The 22,340-nt window shown below is 40.2% G+C and overlaps 1 protein-coding gene across 3 annotated transcripts in view; it reads right to left on the reverse strand.

Annotated features, from left to right (window-relative positions):
* lrfn1 (leucine rich repeat and fibronectin type III domain containing 1) overlaps positions 1-21,435 on the reverse strand; it is a 97,859-nt gene extending 76,424 nt beyond the window's left edge. For all 3 annotated transcript variants that reach the window (XM_069534967.1, XM_020088601.2, XM_020088603.2), the window contains exon 1: positions 20,209-21,435. The gene's annotated coding sequence lies outside the window, so the exon portion shown is untranslated. The remainder of the gene's footprint in view (positions 1-20,208) is intronic.
* Positions 21,436-22,340: the final 905 nt, after the last annotated feature.

A 22,340-nucleotide genomic window follows, 5' to 3' on the forward strand; every position in this document is an offset into this window, starting at 1 on the left:
ACAATCGAAGGCAATTGTTTCTAACTGTATACCCAATCTAATTCAAAGAAGCGCCCCACTAATTTTAATATGAAAATACTGTTGCCTGAGCCATTCATCTTGAGCTTGGAGACTTTTTAATAGCTCTAAAGACAACAGGGAGGGTCTGATAAAAACACGTGTATTGGTTACATTATGGATAAGCGTTAAAGATAATGGATGGATGAATGGTTACATTATAGGAAGTGTAGGATCCTGTGGTTTTGAAGCTTGGCCTATAATGGAAAGTAAAAGTCTGGATGTCTCAGTATGTCTGCAGTATAGGTCACTAACATTGAGGAGGAGGGGTTAGTTTCTACTATATTAGGAAGTTGTTATCACACTGGTGTATATTCAAGTTAAATTTTTTCCTAAAAATTATGTTATCAGTGAAAGATGGCACATCTGGGATATTTGAGCTTCATATCTAGATAATGGGAGAAAGTGGAGATGAGTCATCAATCTCTATATACAGTCTATAGTATGGTCCATTCTTTGCACAACACTATTCCAAACCCTAAAACCTGTGGTATCAAAGAATAAAAATGTATTTTATTCAGGTATTTAAAATTGTTTTAATACTTTGAAGACATGGCCTTTTTTGAAATATGCAGTAATACAGTAATGTGGCTCTGATGAAGTCTGCTCACTGTTGGCCTCTGAAGTTCAGCATATGGACTCACAGCAGACTTCATTAGCATGGGTGATTAACTGGCCAGGTTAAGTGTCTTGCACTCGCGGGCCTAATGATACTAACTGCCTCTAGGGATCGAGTCACCTGAAGAACAAATCGTCTCATCCCCCAAAACTAGCTCACTGACATGGCGCCCGCTCTGGTGTGAGTGACACATCGCACATAATAGGTCTGACTTTGTTTGTGGCTATACAACTGAATGTGAGAAGCAACGAGGATGTGAGCTAACGTCAGCAGGCAGTAGGACAGAGGGGAAAGGTGTCACAACATTGGGACTCAGGGGAGCTGTGATGATTCCACCTGGATTGAAACATGTCCGTCTCGCATTCAAATTTAATGAGAGCGTGTTGGGAAAAAGTCATATAGGAGTTGAGGTGGTGGTAATAGGGTGGTAGCCTCAGCCCATTAAAGGAACTTAAAGAAAATCAATTCTGAATAATCTAAGTTCAAAGACATCTCAGTCAGTGGATGACAGTGAACCTGAGTGAGCTGGCATTGGGGATTTCTCTCTTTGCATCATGCATTCTTCTTTATGAGTCTTCGAGGCCCATAACACAGATAAGGTAGTTTTTATCTTATCTCCAGACTGGTGATGTGTAATGAGCTAGGCTATTTTCTTGACTATTCCTCTTTGTAACATGCATGAATGTGTCACAACACACAAAAAAGGAGTGTGCACTCTGAGGGCTTAAAAGACTTTAGACCACTAGAGTTGGTAGAGTGCACCGCATTTACAGGTGAGAGGGCAGAGTGCCTCCAGAGTCCCCTCTCATTCTCCGAATGCACAGTCAAGGTTTGGCAGAGTAATTCCATGCGGAGAAAAGGATGCTCTCACCATTAGATGCTGTTGTTCTTGTGCAATTCCTTCAGGATCCATTGCTAACTTTAAGTGCCACATTAGGTTTTCAGAAAGGTGAAGTTCCACTCGAAAGGGAACTTCAGAGCTCTACTTTCGTTCCTTGAACTCCCCAAATACCTTTTCCAGCCACCGGTCAATTGACTCCTCTTTTCGGAGACAGAGGCGGCCATGACACGCTGCTGTTGATGAAGAACTGGCAAAGTTTTAAGGCCAATTCCTCTGAGCAGTTGCAAGACCGGTCCCTACTCAGGGGTGCTGTTCACCCACTAATACGCTGAAAGTGTGTAGAGTCAGGAGCAAAGTGACAAATCCCTCTGTATCCAAATCCAGCCTGTTCTCAGAAAACAGCAGGGGGATGAATATATCACGCTATGACGATTCATTAGCTGAATGTCAGGCTCTAAGTGTGCACTGACAGTGCCTTGCCTTTCAACCAGTTCCCAACATGAAAGAAGACCTTTAGTGAGTCTTGAATCATCCACAAGATAATTTAATAACCAACCATAATGGCTTTCTGTATTTCCATAAAGGATTTTGACTGAAACTTTATCTGTGAACCTTTACAAAGTAATTTTTTCTTTCTTTACTGAATAAAATGTTGAATTTAAGAGCCATAAGCAGCTTTGATGTGTTTCAAAATGGATGAGAAACAGACTTATTCATTTGGTTTAACGTTATTGACAGAAAAATATGGAATCTGAAAGAAATGTGTGTTTAGTGAAATGTAATTAAAATGTTCCTTATTAAATTAAACAGTAGTTTGATTCAGGTCAGGACAAACCTCTTTAAAATATTTCAATAAGCTAGGATTTGTTTTGTCAGCTATGCAGCATTTACAGGTTTAATATTTAGTGAGACGAAAGAACCACTTTAAACGTTGAGACGTGTATTAATTCAGTGATGCATAAAATGTCTTACATTATAACAAGGCTAAGTTTGAAATTACAGCTGGTCCAACTTTATCTTCATCAGCAGATGGAGTTTAACCAGAAACTGCATGAATTTTCTGTTTCCCCCATGCAGACACTTAAAAATTAAAAGAATGAATAAATTAATAAAAGGAAGTCTAAACATCTACAAATCAATAATAACTATGCAAAATCCTTCCGCTGATGAGGATTATGAGATATGTTCAAAGGCTAATTCTGAACTCGACTTGTCTAAGATACTCCGCACGAACTGAAATAATGTCAGGAGATTTCCTTTGTTATAGATGATTATAACACAACTTCTTATATATTGTAAATGGGTTAAATGAGAGATTCAGTGAAACTCCCTTCTTTTCAATTGCGGAGCCCTCATAGACCAAGCAAAGAAGACGAAGGTAAAAATGTTAATAATACAGCAACATCTGAATCTGTCACGCACAGAGAATTTCACTGCAACCACTGTGAAGCTTGAAATCCCCAGCTCAGTGCCCATGGCCATTTTGTGCAGCAGAGAGATGCGGCCTCGGCACATTAAAAGAAGGGCCAGAATTTTTTTTTCAACACTTAATTTTAAAGTCACTGCTGGTAAGTGATCTTCGTGCTCTCTGCATGCTAATCTGCACAGACGTCGCCCTTGAAAACCATGTGATTAATAATGGATGCAGTGTGACTATATGCCAATAGGTGGAACGAGCTGTAGAGCACTGAACTGCAACACTGGGTTTCAAAGTGTGCCTCTTTCCATCTCTACATCTCAAAAATAGTCTTTAAATTAACTGAGGCAATTAAGAGCTCAATTTTGCCCCTTTAAATTGGTTCTCTCTTATGGTTGTGCAGCGAAAGGATACAGGAAATCAGGGAAATTCAAGAGCCAGTCCTTAAAGTACACAACATAAGTGTGTGCAGCAAGCCTTTCTTAGACAACTCTTTACCTAAAGAAAATGCATGAAATTCATGTAAGAAAATAGGCTACAAGTGAAAAACTTGTTCAAGATAGTATATAGGATTTTTTCGCAAGAACACAGTGGATTAACAACACCGGACTCCAAGAGTGTCAGATATATGTATATATATAGATATATATAGAACATATTAGCATCTAATATGTGAAGTTCAGTCATAAATCCTGTTTTTCTCTATCAAACTAATACTACATGGTCCTGCTACAAATTCAAAAGAAAGAATTCTGCTGATGGTGGTCAAGACAGTGATCGTGAAAACATGAGATTTTTATTCTAGCCAGATCTGAGAGAAGTCTGCAGATCAATGTTAATTAACGTCAATACTGTATACGGAGCGAACCTTACGTAGAACAAATACATTATCCAGCTAAAGAGTCATTTACCAGGGGTCATTTCTGACTCTTAAAGTTAAAACATAAAAACAAACAAGTTTAACATTCATATTTTAAGAAAATTTAAACACTCACTTAAAGTCTAGCAGAGATGATACTGTATCTGGGCCAAAGACGACACTCGAGTATGTTTTTGGGTGGATGGAGATGCACTGCACATTTAAATCTCAGTACATACTTAAATGCATATGAATGGTAGAGCACATTCTCTGATTTCAGCCTTTGTGAAATGAGAGATCCTCTGAGCTGTGTGAAGTGCAGAAGACCACCCTCCACTTTACGTATTCTTTACATCTCATCCACCTTTGTCATTGAGCTTAGGCTCAAATGTTTTTGTGCTGCGTTTTAAAGTGGATGGACAGATGGAGTTTTATTGTAATTCTGAAAAAAAAAAAGATGTCAAGGGGAAATGGTGGATGAAGAAATTCTCGCCTGACGAAAGGATACATTTATTGGCACTTACTCGGTTGCTATATGCTGTACACCGTAGTGATATGCACCATTTGTTCTAATGGTGATAAAGTCTTAATTCTCTACCTCCTGGAAATAGAAATGTTTACTATTCTTGCCCTGTTTAGTCTGTAGTTGTGGTCAAATTAGCTTTGCAATCACGCTAGACATTTAAAGTGTGTCATATTATTGCAGATGTTGCTTTTATGGAGAGAAAATTAGTTTATACTGCAGCACTTTGCCAGTCCTGGTATCCAGTGGTATAAAGAAGCAGAGTGTGCAGACGACAAAGGGAAACCTGAAGGATAAGGCCTACTAATGATTCCACCTCGTGTGCAGGCACCAAACTCACAGGCCATGTTGATTTACTGACAAAAACAAGGTCCCCTTCGGTGTTAGTCAATGCTGGTGCAAAGTGCTGCTCAAACAGGACATTTCACTCTTTACTGGTGCTCATCTTTCAAAGGGTAATGGCTTGGAAAATCTGGGTGTCTTTAAAAGGCAACAGGGACTAAGAGGCCATTATACATTTCTTATCCTGCTGACACCGCCATCACAGCTTAGACAGGCTGACATAAAGGGTCACGACCAAATTACTCAATCGTAAGTGGTACAGTCCAAATGAAGGAAAAAGCAAACAAAAAAAAACTAATTTTGAGATGTTGCCGGTGAAACCTGCACATGACGGGCTGAGTCAGTGTAAATCCCAAACACTGCTCCTACCATAATCATTTCAAGCACCTACAGGATGTGGACATGGGATCTCTGTAGTAGCATCGGGTGACAGCTCAGCCCTTAATGTAATATAGCACCTGTACGTCTTTATGACCCCAGGTCGAGCATCGAAATCCGATGAGGGGAATCGGGCTCCAGCAACCCACCTATTGAGAGATGCTGGAACATGTGGTCAATAGTTGGTGTACAAGACTTACCTCACTAAGCCGGCTTATACTTTAGCTCATAGCACTTCTAAGCTTCTTAACGAGTAAGCCCAAAACTGAGCTAATTATTCATGGACAGCCTCCGTCTCAGGGAACACAGCCACGGATGAGCACTTAGAATCATGAATTCTGCACTGCAATGTATGGTCACTCCATAATAATAATAATTTCAAAAACAAAAACAATGCTTGTTTTATACAATATAAAACTAAACACTGCTCTGTTCTAAGCTTATTCTGGGGGTATCCTCTTATCAGGTTTTTGTGACCCACAATCCTTTGGTTCTGGCTTGGCCTGTTGAGCTAGCACTGTTATGCAGCTATCTTAATAATTTAAAATGAAAACTGAGACCATTGTGGCTAGGATTTCTCCTATGTTTTCAAATTCAAGGCAAGCTTTTGTTCCCCAAAGAATTGAAAGCTGACTCATGCGGTTAATTGTTATTCATCTTGATATGGTTTTCCCATGTGACTGTCATTTTGATTCAGCTACTTCAAAGTCAAAAGTCTCTTTCATGGTGCTTTTCTGTGATGCCGCTTGCTGTCACCAGAGATGGGAACATTTTACAGATCAGATTAAGATAGAAAAAATCTGTCGTTTGTCAAGATTTAAAACTAAATCTCCATTTCCTGACTGCTATTAAATTAGAAGTCCACTGTAAATGTCACTTTTGAAAGTTAGTCACCCACTGATAAATTATACATCTGAACACTGTACGTTCGAGCATATCTCATGTAAAATGATGTCACTATCATCTTTCCTCATATTTTCACATTAGTGTTTCATATTTATATGCCTAGAAATATAAATTGTTGATCAAAACTACAAAATACATTAATAGCTGCATCTCAGATCCCCAAATGTCAGAGGTATTATTAATTGCATACCATTAGTAGATACATTTGCATTATAATTCTTGCATTATGTTTACATGTGTCCATTGATCATCCCATGCATGTAAATTGCTTGCAGCGGGAACTTCATCAGCCGTCACATAGATATATATCTTCTTTCTGGTTATCTGTGTATTACCTAAAAACTCATTTATGAGAGACACAATTGGATCACCTGAGGATCACTGCTGCGGAAAGTAAACATAATTGTCATTGTACGAATCCACAGTAATCTGATCCAACATGAAGAGGGAGTTCCAACAAACTCAAAGACAAACATATTACTCTGAACATTTGAATAATAGTCGAGCTACCGTAATGAACTTCAGTTACTTGCAGCTACTTACTGTATATTACAATGTGTGGGCACTGGGAAACTGGTGAACGTAGCTGTGTATTAGTCACTTTTTAGTAACCACTAGCAACAAGGTACAGGCTAATACAAAGAGATATAACGAAACAGTGAATTGAAGACTAATTTTAAATGCAAAATTCAAAAGGGAAAAACTACCTTCCTTGTAGCTGTGTATTAGAACAGAACATTATGTCAAACGAGTTGAAGGTAACATTACAAGAACTCACTTAATTGGTTTACTTTCAGGTGCAACTACTGGATGTATTGCCATGAAACATTTATGTACATACATTCATGGTTCCACAGGATGAATCTTAATGTTGTACAATGCGGTCAGATATTTAAGATGCCCCTACATTAATTCCCTATAACTTTAGGGACCATTTGACTTTTCTTATAGCACTACACCAAGGTTATTAAACTAAATGACACACCTGTCCTTGGATAAAGGCAGATTTTTAGTCCAGTTGTTAAAAGACAAAAAGAAGATATGTTGACATAAAACATAAATATTGGTATATGCGTATCTGGTGGAACTATATACTTTGGCAGATTAAGTTCATATTATACGTTGCAAAAAACAGCATTGCAACCTAAGCCTAATTTAAAATTTGCTAAAAACCGAAGACATTTGCTTTAAATGTCATGTTAAAAGGTTGAAACAACCAATTCCAGCTGACATTGGACGAGCGTAAATCACAGGAATGACGTACAGAGACAAAAACTACTCAATCTCAAATTCACACCTATGGAAACCTCAGTCTCTGATGGACCGAGCCCCCATCTGCATGTCTTTTGATTATGGGAGGAAGCAGAAGTATCCAGAGAAACATAAGAACATTCGAACTTCACACAAAAGGACCTTGAGTATTGTATTTACAATAAGGTTTTCTTCAATGTCAATGCACCAAAATAATGTCTGAATGTGAGGACATCATACTGACATCTTATGACAGCTACTGTACAGTTGTGTTCATGCTTGCATCAGATAAACTTTATTGTTATAGGCCCCTCTCTATCACACAAAAACTATTTCACCTGGAGCCAAACCACTTGGTGTCTATGAAGTGTGCTTGGACCAGAATGATAGAGCTGTAGGCTCATCAGCCATATGCTACACTACCGATTAGACCGCAGCCATGCTGAGAGAAACACTACCCCTCCAGTCAAACATGGAGGTGCATCTGTTTTGGATGAGGCTTGCTTTAGACCTTCAAGTCTCTTTATTGCGTGTCTAATTGAAAAGGAAGGTTGATTTCAAGTTTCACTGCTTACCAACACATCAATTGCTTTGAAAGGCAGCGGAGTGACTTTTAAAATCAGCGTCCATCAACATATTCTAATTCTTTTATGATTGATGATGAATACAGCAGAGAGAAGTTAGAGGAGATGGGACGAATAGAAAAGAGCGATATGTAACAAAGTGTCCCTGCTCGATTCAAACACAGCATATCACAATTACATGGCTCACACTTCATCCAGCTGAGCCATCGGGATGCCACAAACACAGCTTTGAGGGATGTTTGCTGCCATGGCAATGCATTCATCTTATTCTAATAAAACAACTTCTTTTTTAATTTGACCTAAATTGAAAAAGTATTTAGCAGTGCAGGCCTTACTATGCATTACCAGTGAATTTGCTCCCTGTGTTTCATAAAGCTTTAAAATACACACGTTAACTTTAACCATTTTAATCCCAATCATTTCTTTAAATGTGTGATTTAAAATGGAACTTTTTTTCGGTGACATGTAATGATCACCGGGGACATCACTGAAGAGCGTAAAATGCACAACACATTTCACTGTCTAATACGATATAGTCTCTTCCCCCAAAGCTACTCAAGTGACAGCCAACTGCCAAGCGTCTTGCTTGCTCGGCTGTCTAATCTTACATTTACTGACATGTCAAAATTCAAAGACTTTTGCAACTGTAAAGACATTCACGTGGAACTCTTTAATTCCATGATTGAATATGACACTCTGAAGATGAACACATGTTCTTCTAGTATCGTTTTGTTAACATGTGATTCAAACTTCAAACTACTGTTTAAAAATACTGTCAAGATTGTTGAAGTCATATTATAAATATGTTGTAATTCAATTTCAATCCCCTCTTTCAATAATAGTGTTATTAAAACATCAGTGTCGTCCTAAAACAGTCAAGTCAAGATACAATAGAAGTGCTTAACTGCTGAATGCCTTATCACAGTCAGTCAATCAATTTCTCCTCCCACACCATGGATCAAAGCGGTATCCATCTGCCATTACTGCGCTGGTGACATGTGCTCACTCTGGATTTCGCAGACGTTATCTCCTTTTCATCCTGAACTGGAGCTTTATTTCCTCTGAGACATGCATTCGAAAAGCAGCTCTCAATCATCTGGCAAAACAATGCATGAGACATGAGGAAAGGGCTACTGTTTAAAGGTCCAGTGTGTAAGATTTAGGTGAAAGGGAAATATTGGCAGAAATTTAATGTAGAATAATCCTCATGATGTTTTCACTAGTTCGTTTCATCTAAATTGTACAAAGTGTATTTTTCTTTACCCCAGAAAATACCCTTTATATTTAAATACTTTATATGTACATGGAGGGGACCCTCTCTATGGAGGCCGCCATGTTTTTTACATTAGTCCAGACTGGACAAACTAAACACCTTTTGAGTTTTTATGACAATTAAAGGCTACCACAGGTTATTTTTAATGTTTGAAGGAGAGGGTGAGGTGAGGGGTGTTCAGCTGCAACATGCAACTTCAACACTAGAAATCACAAAATTCTACACACTGTACCTTTAAGTTGTATATTTCACCATTTGTCATATTAACACGCAGCATTTTTCCTATTAGATAATGTATTTGTGTCTTTTGTGGAAGCTCTATTTAAGGAAAATGTAAGGTTGTAGAGGCCTAGTTGAGTCAATAAATGTTAAATTATTGGGATTCAAATTTTACCTGCTGAGCTCAAGATGATAAATCTAAACTGCCTTCTGTAAGGAGGATTAATAATTACAGAAAGTGATGCAGCATATGCCCTAAATTAACGTCACATCATCTCTGCAGCAGGATACTTTCAAAGAGATTTGTGTACATGAAGAATAATTTCCTGCAGCTCAAAACACTGGAGACGAAGCTCTATAATCTTTTAAGTGACATGTTCTGAGGTTTCTTCTATCGTTAACCAATTTTGCAAAAAATGGGGGAAACAGACTCAGGACTCAATATAAATGGGAATCTATGACTGTGATATGTGCGGTACAACACTATATGAAAATACATCCACTTTCCAATATTGCTTGAATACTAGAAGTGATATTATTGCAGAGAACTATTAGTCTAAAACATAAAATTCACTCTTCTGATAAATTATTCATTTTGTAGGTATTTTATTTCATGCAAAAATACCAAACAGCAGCGTTTCAGTTGGGAGAATTTGCTGCTTTTTTCTCTTGTGTGACATTAAAGCAAATTAGAGTTAAAAATGATAAGTCGATTAATCTTAAAGTGGATCAATATAAAAAACAAGCTGAAACTCCTCTAATAAGTGATTAATCATATAAGTCGTTCTTCAAGCAAGAATAATGAAGAACTGTAAATATTCTCTGGTTTCATCTTCGCAAATAAGAGGATTTTGTGTTTTTTCTCTCTGCCATATATCAATGTAAACTGAATATTATTCTATCTCATTCACTGATTAATCTTTGCTTGTCATCTTGTGTGTTTACTGTGTTTGTGTTTTTTTCTGTTTTCACAGTTTCATCTGGCTGGAAAAAATAAATCCCCTAGTGGGATAATAAAGATCTGAACTGAACAAATCAGTAATGAGAAAATGTATGGATAATGGGAAAAACATGAGCATCTCTAAATGTAATATCTTTTCGCATTCAATAATAAGGAATAAAAAGACATAAAACAGAAGTGACTGTTGCAGTTTGACTTCAGTGTCAAGTAGGAAACAAAGTGAAACCCAATGGCACCTTTACTTAGTCTGTAACAGAAGCAATGTGAAAATGTAAAGATACTCCATGAAAAGAAAGCCTCCCAGTGACAATGAATTTACTTCAGTACAAATCAAATAAACCATTGAGTATTATGTGAACACTCACTCTGGAGAATGAACCCTTCAGCGTGTTGGTTTAAGATTGTCCATTTTAAAGGCTCGTACCAACAACTATCAGATAAAAGTGGTTCAATATTCAATATTTCCCCTTGAAATGTGGTGAAGTACACATTCATGCAGAATGGGAAACCGTGGGTTAAGTACTAATATCTCTACAGAACAGTAAATCTGTAAACATACTTTATTTTCCATCTCTGCAGAATAAAACTGGTGCTTTCAGCGGTCCATCCATCCAAACCTGCAGGAGGAGACTGACACGCTTTATGAATGTCCTAAATCACCAATCCTGGCCACCATTAATGAGGCCCTTTGAGTCAATAGACACCCAGCCCACAACCAACACATCCAGGCATCATCTATCAAGTATCTCGATAGTGAAAGTAGTTTGTCAGACCCATCTAATGAACCGGTCTTGCTGAAGCCTGTCAAAGTGCCTCATCGAAAGCTGTTACATACAGTACATGGCTCTGAAAAGCCAAAATCACAGAGCCACCGCCTGTTGGAAGATATTATTTACTAGTTTGCCACAGGGTATATTGATGATGGCATCAAACCTTAAAGCTTTCATATTGTTTAATGTCACAGCGCCGCTCTCGTATGAACGAGATACACCGCTGACCTTCTGCTGGGCACCGTTCATACTGACACAGAGTTTGGTTGGCATGTCTCGATGCATCCTGACAGACAGGTACACTGAGGCTGACACTGTTACGCCACTGATGCTTTTCTTTCAGTCGTGAAGTTTGATATGTTTTGCCAATTCACATCTCATGCAAGTCAACGTCAGGCAGTAACCCTCAATACAGGCCCTTACGGACGATTCCCCAGATCACAAGAGATTTCATAGAGAACATGGCATTTCAAACCCCCCACCCTTTGACTGGTTTGTCTTATGTAAGCACGTCAGTTTAGAAATTGAGTAGCTAAGAATAAAAAACCCTCTCAAGGTCCTTTACTGTTGGGTTAACTGGACATAATATTGAGATTCCAAATTATTTTCCTCAAAATCTGAGCCATCACATTAGCATTTACATTCGTGCCATTTGTCAGACGAGCTTATGCACGCTTCAATATTCATAATTATTTCAACAGCATCGCATCAACTGCAGACATTTGGCAGCGACCTGACTGTCCCAGCTGACCGCCGGTGTCCTATAGAGAGCAAACTAGTGTGCAGGACTAACAAGCTTCAGCTCGTTCTCTTGAATAGATTTCCATTTATGTAGGACACGATATGCGGTCACACTTCACCAACTGCAATACAGGATACTGTCTTTATTCTAAAAAAATGCTGGTGACATTGTCAGCAATGGCAATTTCTCTGCACTAAATGGTAGAACTGCACTTTCGGCTGCACTGTATCCCGACAGTGAATACTGTAGGTATTTCACAAGCTTTAAGCACAGGTAAGGTACAGAGATTGTACAATTATAGTCTTTTATCAGCTATATTTGGCTGAAGCAGTATTGTGACTTGGCAGAGCAGAGCAGAGTGTGCACTTGATCCACTCCACATGAGGCTCGGTTCCAAAAGAAATAAAGAATTTTTGGATATTGTCAGTGCTCCAATAAAGGACAGAAGCATCCTCAAAAAGGTTTTGACAGAAATCCTCTTTAAGCCAGCATGTGTGTTTTTTCTCTCCATTTTCAGCAATGTTGCTGTTCAGTATCTGGAAAACGGTGTTAGTTTTAATCACAACACAGTGTAGTGTCAAACACAATTACACACCCAATGTACTGCCATTCATTAGTCTCTTAGTTGTTTTTATGTGGACTCTCTCCTTGGTTCGTCCCATGACCGGCTGGAGCATGCGCTGGTAATATGTTTATATTTGCCAAATAACCAGGGAGGCTCTCAGAGACGGTGACACCAAGGACAGACGAATGGGCAGCTGGACAAATGGATACATACACATTCACACACAGTTTTGTGTGGATTTGGAGGCACCATTAGGCTCTTTGAATTGAAATATTATGCCAAAATAAAAAGGACAGAAAATAGAAGTCCCAAAAGACAAAAACATTACAGGAAACTGGCAACAGAATGTAGATAGATGGGTGGATGTCTGTGAAAGGACTGACAATGTGTGCTGACTAGCCCTGAAAAAAAGCTATAGCTATAATCATATAAATTATATTATGCTAATCTATGCAACACTCAGCATGGTCAAGCACTGAATACATGCAACACATGAAAATTTCAGGTTCTGCAGGATTTATACGGTCTACTGAGCAGCAAGTCATCCTGGGAGTCGCTGAGCACATTCCAGTGGCACAAAAACCAACCACAAGAAACAAGACTTAACATATCTCTAAAATGAAGTTGTTGTTGTCGTCATTCTGCAGCTCCCGTGAGGGGTTGCCACAGCAGATCCCCATCTGCTTTTCTGATTTGGCTTTCCTTGTTTGTTTGTTTTTTTACACTGGATGCCCTTCCTGACAGGGGAGCTGGGGATCGAACCACCAACCTGCTCCACCACCTGCGCCAAATCTTACCCCCATACATAATGCACAAAACTGAGGTATTACTAAAATGAATTCACAGCTAGAAACAGTGCATCAGCAACAACTCATGTAATTAATAGCTGAACTCGAGTGAACAATTTTAGAAACAAGGATTTAAATATCCGATAGATGTTGATGTGGGGGATAGATTTTTTGAGCCACAGTCCAACCTCTGCGTCAGCATGAAATCCACCCGGCTTAAGTGACCTTCTGCTCATGTATGTGTAATAATGTGCTGATCAATGGGTTTTACTGCTTACTTAAAGGAGTTGAAGCCAAAGAAATGGGCCCCACTGTATAAGCATTTTATTTGGTTGTCACTTAATTTGCCTGCTCTGCAATGATTCACAATTGTGCATGCAGTGTTTTAGAGGATAGTCACACATTATATCAGATTAGGTTTGTAAAACACATTTTATCTGCAATGACGATAACTTGAATATGCTAATTCCATCAATGCTACTAATCAGCAATTACCTGATTAGTTTCTTCTGAAACTACACCTTAAATTTATTCTGAGAAGATTTTGCCCAGTATTTCTGAGCTTTAACGCCTTTAGTGGTCTCAAAGCGTTTCAATGGCTCGTTTTCAGCTTTACATACATATAAAACATCACACAGCGAGATTCAACCTTCTATAGGTTACTACTGCTTCAAAATAGCCCAGGGCAGTAAATGATCAGTTTGTGACTCTTTTAGATAAATATCAAATGACATAAACAAAGCCTGCAACAGAGAACATCTTAATTCATGGATCTGAGCCAAATGTATAGATATCCAGCTGCTCTTGGAGAGATTGTATCAAGGACAGAGGAGTTTGTTTTCCTCACGATTGCTTGTCAAGTCAAGAAATCAAGATGCCGAGCAGACACCTCTCAGAATTCAACATGCCCTTTGATTAAGTTTTAAAACATTTGTATGCTGTGGAAAACAAATTAGGCACAAAAAACTATTGTAATGATAGCCTATGATTCATCTTCCTTAAATGTAACAAACAATAGCCTATTGTGGTTGCACAACACCAAACAGCATGATGTGAAGATATCCAGTCCCTGCAGCTGTCCTGGAACAACATGTACAGATACTTTCAAAATAAAACAACATACAAACAAAGGCAGTGGTAAGTTGTTATTCACAGGCTCATTGTTTTAGCTTTGTGGTGCATTTAATGCATGTTTCTAATAGAGCCAGATATTCATCCTAACATAGACAACAGAATGTGAAGGCTGAGGCTCTTAACTGTTAGCTTGACTAGAAAAGTGAATGCCTCTGTGAGCTCCCCGATTTTAATAGGCAGAGGAGTTACACATCTCCAATGAGACTGGTGCAGTCTGATGAGGAGCACGCCATACGACTCTCTAACAAACAAATCAATATGTAAGGACAGAATGATCTCTCATCACAGTGGCATATTCAGTAGGCATAATTCACGGAGGCATTATCGTCCCTCTAATGTCTCAGTCAAGAACAAGCAGTGCATTAAATGCTCCACGTTTTGTCCAGTGCTACGGAGTTCGGACGAGAAATAGAACTGGTAAGACCTATAGTAATAATAAGCGCTGCATAATAATATATTGTTCTTATGCATTATTTAATGGGACTGTGAGGAAGATAGTGTTTGTGTGCATTTCAAATTCTATATAAGAGCATGTACTGTAGCTCACTTAATTGGCTTTCTCAAGAGAGCAAAAAGGGAAATGCTGTTCTGGTAGAAGATATTGATCAATATGACCAGATGCGGCTACTGAAAGCATGATCTAAATCAATGTCACCTTCAGGTAAACAGGAGAAGGCTAGAAGCAGCAGTGTTAGACGTCAACGCGGGTTTTGCTGTTGCACTGTACAACATCCAGGCATCGTCTCCCCTTTACATAATAGTATCATGTCGCTTTATTTAAATGACCATATAACGGCTCTGACACACTGTGTCAGGATCAACAGTTTAGGGCTGCATCAGTGGCAGGATGACAGCACAACAGTGGTTCTTGTGGAAGACAGATGCCACCAATAATTTTCTTATCCGAGTCAACAGAGGGAATGGGCGAGTGTCTGGTGCCATGCAGTACAGTAGGCCTCGTGGGTATAAAATGTGCTCTGTAGTTTAAATGCCATATGCTCTACAGGGGGTGACATGTTTTCCCAATTTAATATTTGTGTGAGGACACTAGCTCTGAATAGGCAGAATATGGAAAGCTTGGATTGTAACTGCTGCTCAACACCGGGCTCAGCTGGGTGTTCAATATCATACCACATCCTGCACAGTATCCCTGAAAGAATTAGCTCCCTGACCCTGTATAGATCTTTATGTGAATCTCTACACCTGCTTCAGACAGCTAGTCTCTGAAAATAACTCTGCACTGCCCCCTACACCCGCTCCCATTGAACATTCTGGTCACACCATATTGCTCCATTTTACATGAGACACTCATCGTGCAGCACCGAGAAGGTCAGTCCTTAAGCACTAGTACTTCTTTGAGCTCACCTGTTTTATTGCTCATTGTCAGAAACAAACAGCACCTTAGCCGTGGCGAACAGGCACGCCACAGGCACATGTTCACGCTCTGTGACAATAAATGACAGTTTCCCTTATTCAGATGTGAGGGACTAAAAGCCTCTGGGATAAAAAGGAACCATCATTTCCAAAGGTTAGCAAGTCGGCATATAAATGCTCTCCAGACATGCAAAAACATAACCAGGTGCTAAATTTAAAACGTCCATCTACCCTAGTTTAGGCCATTTTAAATTCTATTGTTCAATTCCTGCTGCTTTCTTGTACTGAGGACAGTTTGTTTCATCCCAACATATTGACTGGACCCTTGTGAACAAATGTCAGCAATAGGATTTGATTGACTGTTAAGGTATTTGTGGTGACACTGCATGGCAACAGAGCAACCAGCAAATAATGCAGATCACTCATCCATTTTCAAAACTGTGCACAGTCACGGGGGATTGCAGCCTCTCCCTGCATGCATTGAGGGAGATGCAAGGTACAGTCTAGACAGGTCACAAGTCTGCCACAGGGCTAATAAAGTCACATTCACCTTCAGACGGGCAAAATAACATTTAAAATCCTCCTCACATGCATCTCTTTGGATGAATTTTACCATAGTTTTCTCTCACACAAACAATCTGAGCTAATCAGTGCATTCAAACCTTTTTCATGTGAGACAATATGACCTACAAAAAAGATCTTCTGAATCCTTAACCACTGTCAAATAATTCATTCTGTACTGATGAGTAAGAAGGAAATCAGGCTAATCTATACATGTGCTATCAAATATCTCACATATGTGACCAACAGTTGGGTTTACGACTTGTGAAATTTTACTGCAGTAACCGTTTAGCATTATATTTTAGTGCTCTTACGTTTTGCTCCTTGTGAAATTCATGATGCAGCAAAGTTGAAAATTGAAAAGTGTTTTATGCCTCTTGAGTCCTGTGTGTTATTTACCTGTTCCTCTTGTGTTCAGAACTTTTGTTGCACTGCTGCCTTTTTCTGTCACTTTATAGTTCGCTACTACTAAAACAAATTCCAAGGGTAGCGCCGGTTTAATTGCTTCAGCGCTCTGGTGGCTACACTTTTGATCTTTTTGGCTAGTGGTAATTACGCCATTTCTTCAAGTTGAGCACTAAACAACTTGACTTGCCTTGGGAGAAACATCTATCTCCTTCTGTCGACTGATAACAACCTAATTGGTAGTGCTACTTATTTTCTCCTCTTTAATTGTGCTTTTCTGAGACCAGACTTCCAAAAATTTATACAAGAGTTTTTTTTACTTACTGAAATCACTTATTTTAAGTTTGTCATGATTTGCATCATAATATCCTTTCTTGTTTATTTCCAGATAATGCGTAAGTACAAGCACAGCTTGGATTTTAAAGGTTAAAATGAATATTCCTTCATATAGAGACAAACAACCTTTTCTTAATTCTGGGATCAGTCTCCTTAAATGGCTTATATGATTTCATGGTACTGTGATACTGTTTATACATATAAATGTGTCCATGGAGTCAAAAACTATAGAGTTTCTTTCCCAACATTATTCAAAAGTGGTGTCTTTATTTTTTAAGAGCTTTAGTTCTTTGTTTCCCGTACAGTTTTTCTGATTCTTTCGCTCAACCCTGCCCTCTCTCTAAAATAGCCCCAGTGCAGATTTTTTTCTCCTCTTGGGACGCTGTGAGAAGTAAAGCGAACACGCCCGCAATAAGGGTGAGGCAATGTCATTAGTCAACATCATACCTGACAATCTAGTGGTTGGGGAATTTTGCACAGGGTCATTTCACAAAAATCTACTCGCAAAACTATTTCATGAGCACACAGAGGCAGCCTGAGCATGAGGAGAAGGACTCAAATTCAAGTACAGGACATGTGTGCAGCAAGAGCAAATCTTTGTGCAGACAGTTTTGAGCCGAAGCAGATAAAATCTGCACCTCAGCAGAAGCTATTTGAGAGAGAGCACAGGGTTTTGAGGGAGCACGAGCTGATGAAATATGCTCTCAAAGAATAAAGATAGGGTTAAAACTCCATGAAAAACACTTTTGACATGTTGACACTTAAAATAATATCTAAGAGTAGCTTGGAATTTTTTTTATCTTTGCAGTAAATGTATTTTGCAATTTAAAGCCATGAGCATGACTCACTGTAAATGGCTACTTTCTTATGTCTTGTACAGAGAACAAAAACAGGTCCACAAATCTCCTTCTTCCCAACACGGATCAATAGCTGGTGCTTGCTGTAATTCTCTCATTCCTGCAGTGGCTGATAACCCTCTACTGGTACCAATTTCATAATGCTAACACATGACACCAGCAACATGAGCGGCTGCTGTAATACAATGCAACAGAATGGCAGGACAGAGAGACCCCATTAATCTCACCCCACGGCCTATATATGGCAACCTAGAACGAAGGAGAAAAGAACCTCAATAAACATTGTCCCTTTCATTCACTCTGTTACTTCCTTTTTCTACATTACCTGCTGAGATATGAATTTGTTCTGCAGTCGTTCCCCGCCTGCACTAGCACTGCTAAACATAGAAGTGTTGGCAATAATGTATGATAATGACCATCCTGCCTGATTGCATTAGGCCAACGCATGACAGCAAGTGCAGTGAGCTTCTGTTGCAACACCCTGCAACCCATTGACAAGCCACAGACGTGAACGCCATCATTTACTGTAGCACACAAAGCTAGTAAAGAAAGACATCTAAATACGTAGGCACTCTGCTGCATGCACTGTTAATTCAAATTACAAATCCAATAAGGCTCACGAGTATTAACCCTCCTAAGAACAAACCTTATTAACCCCTGTTTTTAGGAGTCATTTCAAGTCCTCTGCATTAAACCTGTGATGCAAAGCTTTAAACAATTTCAATTTGTTCTATTCTTACAGTCAGTCAAAAACACTGGGCTCAACCTTTACTTGAAGACTTAACAATCACATTGAGCCACGTCCCAGAGTTAGCTGCTCCTTTGTTTTTGTGATTTACCATTAAGGCCTGTTCTGATGTTTACAGTACATTTTATTGCTCTTAGACATTGGAGGCATCTGTCAGAAAATGGACCAATGCCAAGACCCTGTGACAACTTTCATATTTCATCTTGCTGTTTAATTTCAGTCGACAGCTGTGAAGAGGTGGTGCTCTGCCATGTCGGAACATACATAGAGTCCTAAGGCTCAGTCGGGGGAAATAAGGGTGCATACAAAAGATGCATCAGTGTTTCCCAACGGCAATGCAAGCTGCAGCAGCACTCACTGAACGCCCTGATGTGGCAACACAGCTGTCCAGTGCCGACATCTTCCCCAGGGGATGTCTTGGATGGTATTATGTGGATAAAGCAGAGCTGTATGAGGGATGTTCACTTGACTTTAGTGTAAGTATATTGACATCTAACCCCACCTCAATTTAATAGATTTACAACCTGGCCGCGTCCGATGCAGCCATCCTGGACACTCACTTCTCCCATGTTTTGTTGCCTGTGTCCTCCAAAATGATGAACAGTGTTTCCACAGACCAAACACTGACCTCTTTGGCACTTAGCACCAAATTAGAAAAGCTGGAGTGTCACAAACTTCCTACAAATGCTGAGTTGGATTTGAGGAGGCTGAGTTTATTGAGTAACTGGAAAATGATGAGGAGGCTAAAAAACCCAGCTGCAAACGTAATCACCAGCATTTACTCACAGCACCCATGAGATCATTATCATGCAGCATCAGTAGTTCTGCATCTCCTTGTCATCTCTAAACGTGCACAGCTGATTATCATAAACAAAGGTGTGCATCTCTCTAACTCATACGCACACTTACATCCTACTGGGCCAGGCCTCACTACAAACCCAAAAAATAATCTAGTTGTGTTAATTCCAAGTCACAGGACATTAGCAAGTATTTTCCCCTCAAAATCCAGTGATCCACAGTGAAAGTGTCCACTCTCTCATCAGTCAGTGCACTTGGCCCTGATGGGAGAATTTCAGTGCTGCTGCTAATTTATGAAAAGTCTTGATCTCTGCATGTGTCGTGCTGATGCAGACACGCCCGGGCCATTTCCACATGCGGCTCCAGTCTCTGGGAATTCAACTTCTGTGTCACAGTAACTATCTTCATCGCACAATTTCAGGAGCCGAAGCATGGCCACGGTATGACAGGGCTATTTTTGGGCCCATTGGACTCAGCCCTAACTGACTCTGGAACAGCACTAATACTATCAATATCTGCTCCACCACGTGTGGGCTGGGTCTCTCAAGTAACCTGAGCACATAGACACACATCACATCATCATTACCAGGAGACTACTGTGAATGGCTGCATTTAAAGTAGAGCAAGAAAATAAGATTTGCACATAATGCAGACATCACACAGAACCAGACAGATGGATGGATAGATAGATATATGGATAGATAGACAGACATAGATAGATAGATAGATAGATAGATAGATAGATAGATAGATAGATAGATAAGGCCTATTATTCTAGGCTACATTTAGTAGTTTGCACAATCAATGCGGTACATCAGAGACTGTTCAGAGGGACATACATTTCATCCAGCGGTGCCAAAGTCCACTGGACATTTCTCACCAAGTCTGTAAGTGACTTACCAAAAGTGGGACTGATAACGCAGATTCTAGAGGGTTGATCCTATTGCACATGATTTCCACCGTCCACGCACTTGTTTCCACCGGGTAAACACAGCGAATCTCAGGTGGTGAAGAGAGTTCGTTTATTCCCAAATTCACGCGTAAAACCGTCACGGCTCTGCAGAAAAATCCAAAGGACGCGACGAGCGACAATCTGCTGAGTGTCACCAACCAGAGAACACGGGGTGTCTTCCTCCGACTACCTGCGTGTGGATCAAACCCCACCTTAAATCCCAGTACGATCCGATTGAGGCTTTTGGAGGCAGAACGTGTGAAGCTGAAATCCCCCAAATCCGCGGTTTCAGGAGAGTGTGACGCTCGTGTCCGGAGCCGGGCTCAAATAAATGGGTTAAAGCGTCAGTACGTGGTCGAATCAAGTCCCCCTGCGTAGACTACAGGGTTTGTAACGCTGGATTACATATCCGATAAAAGCCTCACGCTTGTTATGAATTGATGGCGAAGGGGGGGAAGCTGCAGTCCGAGGCTCCAGGATTTGCGCTCCTGGAGATAAAATAAAGCCGCCTCACAGTGAAACCAAGGCTTCCAGTCCGTCAGAAAAAGCCACGAAGGTCGAAAACTGTGCGTCCACGCCGGGTTTCAGTCTTGAAACACGCCTGTTTCACCGGCAGCTGTTTGCCTTTGCTGAGGCCATTTGTTGTGATAACTTCCCCTGTCTGAGGCGCAATGAAGGAATCCCACCCATGCACCGTCAACACGCGGTCTCCTCCAGCTCCGTGCGCAATCCTTCCAGCAGTTTAGTTCTCGCACATGACTCCTGTCTGTCCGCTCCTCCAACGAAGCGATGCGGTGGTGGGATGTGGCAGCAGGGAGATGGTGTTGTTGCTGTGTCCCGGAGAACAGGCAGAGCTTCTTCTTCCCAAGCTGCGCCTCTATCTGCTTCCTCATGCAGGCGTCCACCTGCGTAATAAGAGCAAATGAATACACGCAGTCACGCCATGATGTCTGGAGCAGAGCTGAGCAAAGTGGCCAGTGGACAAATTCTTGGTATCAGAGGAGACGACTGACACCTTTCATTGACTGCAGCACTGCAGCAATGTGATGTCACTTAAGCTGCATTTAAAACACATTTAGGGCGACTAGGCACAGCGAGGGTTTAGATGAGGAGAAGAAGAAGGAGGGGAGAAAAGGTTGAACATGATCAGTGGGTTCATGCAGAGAGGAGGCGCTATGGGGTGTTTGTGATACTCCGGATGGGCTGGTGGCTCAGTCCAGCACAACAAGGTACTGCAACGGTGTGGAGGGAGGGTGAGGGGATGGAGGGGGTTGGGGTTGTGGGTCATTGCTGCACTGAAAATAAATCCTATTCACCCCTCTACATGGGATAAGACCTGTGTACTGCTCAACTCTTATTTGCTTGTCCTCCTCAATCTTGAATGGCCATCACAATAACCTGACCCCCAACATCTCTGTGACTTTGAGACAAGCACTCCTCTTGGTCCAGATCAGTGAAAACTGGGATCCAGCGTATATACAGAAAAATAAACATGAATATCAAACCACCAGAAAGATAAAAGAAATGAAAAAAATAAAGGGTAATCCTCTCAGAATTGCAGAAGAAAAGCCGCAGACAGCCCATCCTTCATCATAATGTGCACATACGCAATATGCCACTAAGAAGAGGATAACGTGTTTTGAATGTCTGTGGGGGTTTTTCTGCATATTCATCCCTGACTGTATTGTCTGCCCGCCTGCATGGAGGCCACAGGCATATGTGATGAGAGGAGGAATTCTGGTGGACTTGACAAATCCTGTCAAATCCAATTGATTTCACTGCAGCAACATCACACACATTGCACACACTTGCACTGCATTGCATATGAGATGGATATATTACAGACCTGAGACGTGCAGAAAGTTTCACCTTTAAAGTGCAATTGATTTAAATGGAATAGGTCTGCTGTGAGCTGAATTAATCCGATTCCTCATCGAATAAGAGATTCTATAAAAATATCACTCGAAACAGTTCTGTAAGGCTATAATAATGTGGAGATGTTAGGAGATACAAGTACCATAAATAACAAGGATGCTGCTCATTATACACAACCTTAATGTTCTTCTGGAAATTATAATAG

The sequence above is a fragment of the Paralichthys olivaceus genome, chromosome 11, assembly GCF_024713975.1.
Source record: "Paralichthys olivaceus isolate ysfri-2021 chromosome 11, ASM2471397v2, whole genome shotgun sequence".
In the NCBI taxonomy this organism is placed as follows: Eukaryota; Metazoa; Chordata; class Actinopteri; order Pleuronectiformes; family Paralichthyidae; genus Paralichthys; species Paralichthys olivaceus.